The sequence below is a fragment of the Nelumbo nucifera genome, chromosome 6, assembly GCF_055504915.1.
Source record: "Nelumbo nucifera cultivar China Antique chromosome 6, China Antique-T2T, whole genome shotgun sequence".
NCBI classification, from domain to species: Eukaryota; Viridiplantae; Streptophyta; class Magnoliopsida; order Proteales; family Nelumbonaceae; genus Nelumbo; species Nelumbo nucifera.
The window spans coordinates 24,810,497-24,819,345 of NC_142654.1; the positions used below are offsets into that span (position 1 = coordinate 24,810,497).

General features: G+C 39.9%; 1 pseudogene; it reads left to right on the plus strand.

Moving 5' to 3' along the window:
* Positions 1–398: 398 nt before the first annotated feature.
* Positions 399–2,922, plus strand: LOC104598725 (calcium-transporting ATPase 12, plasma membrane-type pseudogene; annotated as a pseudogene).
* Positions 2,923–8,849: the final 5,927 nt, after the last annotated feature.

Consider the following 8,849-nt stretch of genomic DNA (forward strand, 5'->3'; position numbering starts at 1 on the left):
AGTTGACATCTACAGGCCACAATGATTTGAAGGCACTCTACTGATTTTGTCCTTCAAAATAGCAGAGAAGCAATATACTATAGAATGCTTACTTGTGTCACTTCAAGGTGTGGAAAGGACTGCATACTATTTACAGACCAAGGCTAGCTTTATGTAATGTCTCTCTCTGTGCCAGTGCCTTGGATGCTTTATGTGAAATCTGAACAGAGATAATCTTACAAGCATGAAACTTTGAACAAACTGCACAGGAAGTAAATAAGTTTTAGGGTTTTCGCAAACAGATGACAGTACATGAGAGTGCAAATGGTTAAGCTGGGACAGATTGAGGGAGTTTTCTATTATCAGATGAAACCAAACTGTCATAGTATTCCACCAAGACTTTCCATCCACCAGGGCACATGAAGCCATCCGGTGGGTTCTCTCTGTTCTTTGCAAGTGTTCGCATCTGCAAAACAAAAGTAGCCCTTGTTCAGCAAATACACATGAGAACTTACCCCAACTGTATAAAAGAATGATACAGATTTGAATGGTCTCGGTACATCTGATTGGCCTGACCTTGGGTTAGGACTTAAGAAGTTACCTTAGTGCCAGATATTAAAAGGAAATCTTGTGGCCTTGATGGATCAAAGATATTAGTGATACACTTTGTGTTGCTGATGGGTATGGTCGGATGCTAGTCACTTCTGTAGGCATGAACACCACATGGGGTGAAATGATGAGCTCCATTAACCATGACTCCAACGAGCGCACACCATTGCAAGTTCGGCTAGACAAACTAACCTCGTCTATAGGGAAGGTGGGTTTGACAGTTGCTTTCCTCGTGCTCGTCGTATTGTTGGTTCGCTACTTCACAGGAAACACACAAGACGAAAATGGAATTCAGGAATTCAATGGCGGCAAGACAAAGTTCAACGACGTCATGAATGAAGTAGTGCGAATGGTCTCAGATGCTGTTACTATTGTAGTGGTGGCAATTCCCGAAGGCTTGCCGTTAGCCGTCACACTCACTCTTGCTTATTCCATGAAGAGAATGATGGGTGACCAAGCAATGGTGCGAAAACTCTCAGCGTGCGAGACAATGGGCTCGGCCACCACCATCTGTACTGATAAAACAGGTACGCTCACAATGAACCAGATGAAGGTCACTCAATTTTGGCTCGGTAAAGAAGTCATGGTGGATTATTCTTTGTCTGCAATCTCCCCGGTTGTTCTTGAATTGCTTCATCATGGTGTTGGTTTGAACACTACTGGTAGCATTTACAAACCCGCTTCAAGTGCAGTTCCTGAATTCTCTGGGAGCCCAACTGAGAAAGCTATTCTATCATGGTCTGTATTGGAGCTGGGCATGGATATGCAGAAGGTGAAGAAGAGCTGCACTGTTTTTCATGTCGAAGCCTTTAATTCGGAAAAGAAACGAAGTGGCATTTCAATGAGAAAGAATGGTGAAGAGACGATCCATATGCATTGGAAGGGGGCCCCTGAGATGATACTTGGGATGTGTTCGGACTACTATGAGAACACAGGTACTAAGAAAACCTTGGATGAGGATGCTAGGATGAGTATCGAGCAAACAATCAAACACATGGCAGAGAACAGCCTCCGATGCATTGCCTTCGCACACAAGCAAATTCCTGGAGATGAAAGAGCGCAACAAAGCCTTGATGAAGATGGCCTGACCTTGTTAGGCTTAGTAGGTATAAAAGACCCATGCCGACCAGGGGTTAGACAGGCGGTGGAAGCCTGTAGAAAGGCTGGAGTGAACATCAAAATGATTACCGGAGATAATGTTTTCACTGCAAGGGCCATAGCCATTGAATGTGGGATACTCCCATCCATTGAGGTCATTAAAAGTGGAGAGATCGTGGAAGGTGTAGAATTTCGAAACTACACACCGGAACAGAGGATGGAGAAAGTTGACAAAATCCGAGTGATGGCTCGGTCCTCTCCCCTTGACAAACTGTTGATGGTTCAATGCTTAAAACAGAAAGGCCATGTGGTTGCAGTCACCGGAGACGGCACAAACGATGCACCGGCTTTGAAGGAGGCTGATATTGGACTCTCGATGGGCATTCAAGGAACCGAAGTGGCCAAGGAGAGTTCAGATATTGTCATATTGGATGACAACTTTGCTTCGGTGGCCACGGTTTTGAAGTGGGGGAGATGCGTTTACAACAACATCCAAAAGTTCATTCAATTCCAACTTACTGTGAATGTTGCAGCTTTGGTGATCAATTTTGTTGCAGCGGTTTCTGCAGGTGAAGTGCCATTATCTGCAGTGCAATTGTTATGGGTGAATTTGATCATGGACACATTAGGGGCTTTAGCATTAGCCACGGAACGACCCACAGAGGAACTCATGGAGAAGCCACCGGTGGGAAGGACTGAACCACTAATAACCAATGTCATGTGGAGGAACCTCATTGCTCAAGCCCTATACCAAATAGCCGTTCTACTGACTCTGCAGTTCAAAGGTGAGTCTATATTCGGAGTAACCAACAAAGTTAACGACACTCTTATCTTCAATACATTCGTGTTATGCCAAGTCTTCAACGAGTTCAATGCGAGGAAGTTGGAGAAGAGGAATGTGTTCAAAGGGATCCACAAGAATAGGTTATTCTTGGGGATCGTGGGGGTGACAATTGTGCTTCAGGTAGTGATGGTAGAGTTTTTGAAGAAGTTTGCAGATACAGAGAGGTTGAATTGGGGCCAATGGGGTGCTTGTATTGGCATAGCAGCAGTCTCTTGGCCGATCGGTTGGGCGGTCAAGTGCATACCGGTTCCAGACAGGCCATTCCTTAGCCTTCACAAGTCATTGACCCTCAAAATTCTCTTACATTGATTCATTTTCATGATTCATTCTTTTGTGTATATCTGTTATATATATAGAGAGAGAGAGAGAGAGAGAGAGATATTTTAGGTACCTATCACAATTTGCATAGCTTTCTTATTTGGCTTAGGAGTGATGTTTTGTATGCAATATCCATTCATGTCTTACAGTGGGTAGTCCATATTGAAGATCATTTGTTGGATTGGGGAGAAGCCCATTTGTAAATTCTAATAACAAAATGATATGAAGCAAATATTGAAAGCCCATAAAAGAAAGCCTCGATCAATTCTGACTCTTTGTCCTGGTTCCCCATCCCCACCTTCCAAATTCCAATGCTATTGTTGAAAGGCGAGCTCTTTTTGCTCCTTCGGTAGGTGAAACATATATAGAAATAGAAATGATTTCAAATTTAAAAAACTCCTCGTCATGAAAAAGCAATTGTAATGTAATGTTCATTTGAAGAAGTTGGCTCATTGACCCAGTTCTTTTCTCATTTGCGTGCAGATTCTGTTCTGCTTTATAAAAACTAAAATTGTTTTCATTAACCAGTTTAAGAAGATTGAGCTTAGAAATTTTCATTCACTTTACAATGACAAAAACTCAACCAGACCCTGATATTTAATTATGATTTTTGTCATCAGTTTGAATTCTAACTTCCGTCTGGCATTTGCAGTGAAAGTTCCGACTTCTGGATGACATTGTTGGATAAGGGCAACGCAACTATTAATCTGTTATAAATGTATTAATTAGTGTTTTCCATTCAATTGATTTAATTATAGGTGCTTTTTGTTTTGAATTCATTTAGTAGCCCCAGAAAGAAAGAAAGAAAGACTGATTCTGTGATCCAGGAACAAGTAATTGTGTTTCTTCTCTCCTGGCTGCCATAAAATATTGTGAGGCGTGTTGCGCTTCATTACCATTACCAACAGGTTGTTTGCCTTCCATGAGAAGAATGGTTGCTGGTAAAACAATGTTTTGAATACTCTCAGCTTGTAAGACAATTAAATTAAAGTGGTTTGAATTTGAAAACATATAGCTTAGGAGCGTCAGTGGAACAGTTTTGGTTGGTAGAAGATAAGAATACAAGTGTCAATGAATCAAGTTTGGATTGAACCAATCTAACTTAAAATCAATTTGAATAGATTGAACAGTCCACACATTGAATTGGACTGGGCCAAAATGGTCCAGAGTATTCATTGGATTGGATTGGACCTGATCTATCTGTAATAAACTCATATATTGGACCTGACCGGGCCCGTCTCAGGTTGTGTTACTCAGTATGTTTGGTTTTGCTTAATTTATAAACCCCCACAAAATAAAATTAATTGAAAAATCTGAATTTCCACATCCCTGAACACAATATGATTTTGCTGATGTGACAGTTGTTCTTATTTTAAAAGACAACATCATACACAAAAATTCTGTTCACATAACATGCAGCCACACATTGAAAATATCTTCCATACAATATATGTTGAAATTGGGAAATATCTCCAATATATGGTTGGATTCCCATTCTTTCAGAATGTATGCAGAGTTTTTAATTGTGAGGAATCTTATTGCTTGGGAGATTGTTTTACATGACACATTACCCCATTCGGTCCCCCCTTCCTCGTGCAAGTGCAACTTTTGCCATAGCCACTCACACTAATCACCTAGTATTTGCAGTAGGAACTGTCGCTGCATCTCAAAGGAAGTCATCAAAGGGATTCGAAAAAAGCAAATCAAGAAGGTTACAAGCATATAATGCTCAATATCGTTAATAGTTTTAAACACTGTTCATCTTCTCCAACCTAATGTACACGAAGAGAAGCGGCGGTGGACTTCAGTTGAAGTCCTCCCTCTCTCTCTCCTTCTCCCTCCCCATATCTCTCTTCTTCCTCTTCCCCCTTCTCTCCTCCCCTTTCTTCTTTCCAATTTTTTCTGTTTTCCGTTCTTTGCAGATGGAGAGAAATCGAACTGGGCACACTAAAACAAGATTTTTGGGTGAACATCGACACCGGAGGCAGCTTGAGTTGGGTCCGATGCCAACCCTGTACTAACTGCTCCAAAATTACAGTTCAATAGCTGCAATAGCTACCTCCATTCCTGCTTCTGCTTCTGCTTCTGGGTTTTCTGGGTTGAACTAGTCACTTCATCCCCACCGCACTTCTTCCCTGCTGTGGTGAACATCCACCCACAACGTTCATTCCTGCTTCCCTGTTGTGGGACATGGCATATTCTCGGAGATACCGAGCCATTCGTCTCCTGCTTCAAAGCGAAATTCAAGTTCTCCAGAGAACAATGAAAATGGGGCATCATCCAAACTAGGCAGCAGTTCATTGAACTTGAAGTCTACTTCCAATCATGCGGTTGATGGAGCTGCAGTTTTAATAAAGCTTGATCATAGCAATTATTCGGGATTGGAAGATTTCCAGCGAGGAGTCATGGTTTCTGGGATGGCAGCAGAATACAGACTGGGCTTTCGTCACAACCAGAATCTGCTATGCTATTCGCAAACTATCCAGCAGCATTCGGTGATTATTCAGCACCATCCTACAAGGTAGGGAAGCAACCAGTGCCAGTTGTTAAGAGCAATGACCTGAACATGGGTTGTGTGTCAGTATTTCCAACGAAGGATTTAGATCGTATTGGGTGTTTGGCAGATTATCAGACATACAGAAGCTATGATGGAACGAAGTTACAGCCATATACGACGGTGGATGTGAAGGGACATGGCATATTCTCGGAGCTGGAGAAGAGGAATGTATTTGAATTGACTAGTTTTCAACAACAGGGAATAAGTGCGGTGGGGATGAACGTTGTGGGTGGAAGACTTCAACGGAAGTCCGCCCCGCTGTTGTTCGTATATCGTGAGGTTGGGAAGATGAACAGTGTTTTTCTTTCAATTATTTAAATAATTATTATAAGGATAATATGGGGATTAAAAAGGACTTTAAAGGCTAACAGAAGGTGGTCTTTGTCTCACTGTCATAGTACAGGGGTCTTAGTCGCAAAATAAAGTACAGGGGGGTTTTTGTCACAGACCCCATAGTACAGGGGGTCTTTGTAATTTACCCAAAAAAAATTCCATTCACTTCCTTTCTTGTATTTTTTTTTTGCTGATCTAAGGGTTGATTTTGTTTTCAAAGACAAAACTAACCATACTGTGGAACACACCATTAAAGATAGATCTATATAAATATATTAAGCTGAAATATGTACCTAAAAAGGCCTAAGGAGGGAAATGGAATTTAATAGTATTTTTTTGCCTTTTTCTTAGAAATTATAAGAATGTCACTCTCTACCAACTCTCTATTTTGTTTTTTCTTTCAAATTACAAGAATGCCACACTCTCTCATGGTTTTTAAAAACGACCTGAAGGCCGAACTGGTCAGTGGTCCGTTATCAGGTCGAACGGTCCGACCGTTTGAACTGAACAATCAGCCCATTCTAACAAAAAAAATGAAAAATAAAAAACGGTCAAAAATGTTCGAATGGTTCGAACGGTTAACCACCCGGGTTAGCGGTTTGTTGACCAAAATCAATGGTTTTAGGCAAAATTCCAATTTTGGAGAAAACTGAAACCAATCACCTGACCGGTTCCTGATTTTTTCAGTCAAACCGTCCGGTCCAGTCTGGTTTTGAAAACCATGCTCTCTCTTACCAACTCTCTCTATCTCTTGCTTTTTTCTTTCAAATTACAAGAATGCCACTCTCTCTTGCTTTTTTCTTTCAAATTACAAGAATGCCACTCTCTCTCTCTTATAAATTACAAGAATTCCATCTCTCTCTCCTTATAAATTACAAGAATGCCACTCTTTCTCCAACTGAGGGAGACTTCAACTCAGCATCTCGGCTGCTAGGGAACCTACAATCAAAGGTAGTCAAGTTCAAGCCAAGGCGAGCTCAAACTTCTGAGCTCAAGCTCAAGTCTTTAATTTGAATCGAGCTCGAGCTAGACGACACCTCGACCAATGAGGGAGACCTCAGCTCGGCACCTCGGTCACTGAGGGAGATCTCGGCTTAGCACCTCGACAATTGAGAGAGACCTCAACTTGGGACCTTGTCAACTAAGGGAGACCTTAGCTCAACACCTCGCCTGCTAGGGAAACCTCAACTTGACACTTCAGTAGCTGAGGGAGACTTCGGTTTGGCACCTCGACAATTAAAGGAGACCTAGGCTTGACACCTCGGCTGCTTAAGAGACCTACGATCAAAGGTAGCCAAGCTCGAACTTTCGAGCTTTTGACTCGAGCTGAGTTCGAGCTCAAGCTCAAGTCTCTATTTCAAATCGAGCTTGAGCCTGATAGTTTATGAGTGAGCCCCTACAACACAGGGCCCCCTCTGCTAGTATGATATTAAGTAGAATAGAATGGGAAAACAGGATTCATATAGCCTACCAAAATGCATTTCTCAATATTACAATATACTTGTTTCTATGATGCTGGAAAGACATGATACGAGAAAGTTTTGACCAATAAACTATAAAATCCCTATGAATTTTGATGAAAACCCACCTAATTGGTTACCACTTTGAGGCTAGTTGATTGGTTATAATTTTGTGTCTCATGTCTTTCCAACATCATAGTCAAAAACATTAAGAGGTATATTGGTATTGGTGAATTTTTCTTTCCTTTGAACTCTGAAGGCAGAGAATGTTGCTTTGAGTTATGAATTATGAAAATTGTCAAATGTCCATTTTAACCCCATATATGAGAATTTTTGTTTGTTTATGTAATTCAATAAAGAAGCAATATTAAAAATTATTATAATGATTAATAATAATATTAATTTATAATAATTATTATGAATTATTAATTAACAGTCATTATAATATTAATAATTAATGATAATTATTATAATAATTAAGAATGAATTAATCATTAATAATAATTATTAATAATCAGTAATTACTAATAATCATTAGAGTAATTATTAATTCTTAATAACATTATTAATTACAAGTAAAAAATAATAAAATAATTAAATCGGTAAATAAATAATAATTAAAATAAATAAATACTAATTACATATTTGAGTAATTGAATATTTAATTAATTATTTTTGTTAATAATAATAATAATTATTATTATTATAATTATAATAATAATATGAGGCCCTTGAGTTATAAGGAATAAGAAATGTCTTGTGTTTTAGGGTATTATTAGAAAACAAAAAGTGTCTTCCCCTCAACCTTCTTTATATTCTAAGCAGCATCTCCCGCACGGAATTAACACCTTCCCACAACTTTCCCTCAAATTTCTGCGTTCTATTATCCACTTACAGGCCTTGGGGTTCAAGTTGGACTGGGGTCAACAAGACAACTTGATTAAGCTAAAAGAAAAATACAAAAGTACGATGCAATTGAATGTTTCTATTATTTAACTTTTACTTGACTCTAGGATTTGGCTCCGCCCCACACGTCCCACACCACATTTGATGATGACATCGTACTATTATCAGGAGATGTTTCCTGGCAGGAATGTGCTGTAGGACGTTATGGGGCGGACTCTAAGATTTGAGCGCCAACCACCTGGCTTGAAACAAGCCCAGATTTCCTATTCACTCTCTATCTGCAATGAGCTAGCGGGTAGAAAATGGATAGGAAGAGTAGTTGAGACCAGTCAACAAAAGAAGGAATATTAGATTAACTTAACGCGGCAATGACTATGTGAGGGGGTTGTGAAACCAGTTATAACATTCCATGTCAGCTATTATGTTAGGGGATTCATGACCAACAATGACATCCCATGTCTGCCATGTAGACAGAGTGAGATTGGATTGTTGGAATTTATACTTACCGGCTCGGCTCCTTCTACGAAGGACCCTATCTAGGTCTTTCTCAGCACTTCCTTTTGTAAATTTCGAAGCATTCTCACGTCATCTTCAAAAAGACCAGCTTTGCTTTTAATTCAGTAAATTCCTTGCTACGGAGAGTGGATACATAGATCATTCCAGATAGTTTCCCTGATTCTTCGTTCTCCTTCATAAACTTACAAGCCTTAGGATCCAACAAATGATTTTAATAATGAACCCTATA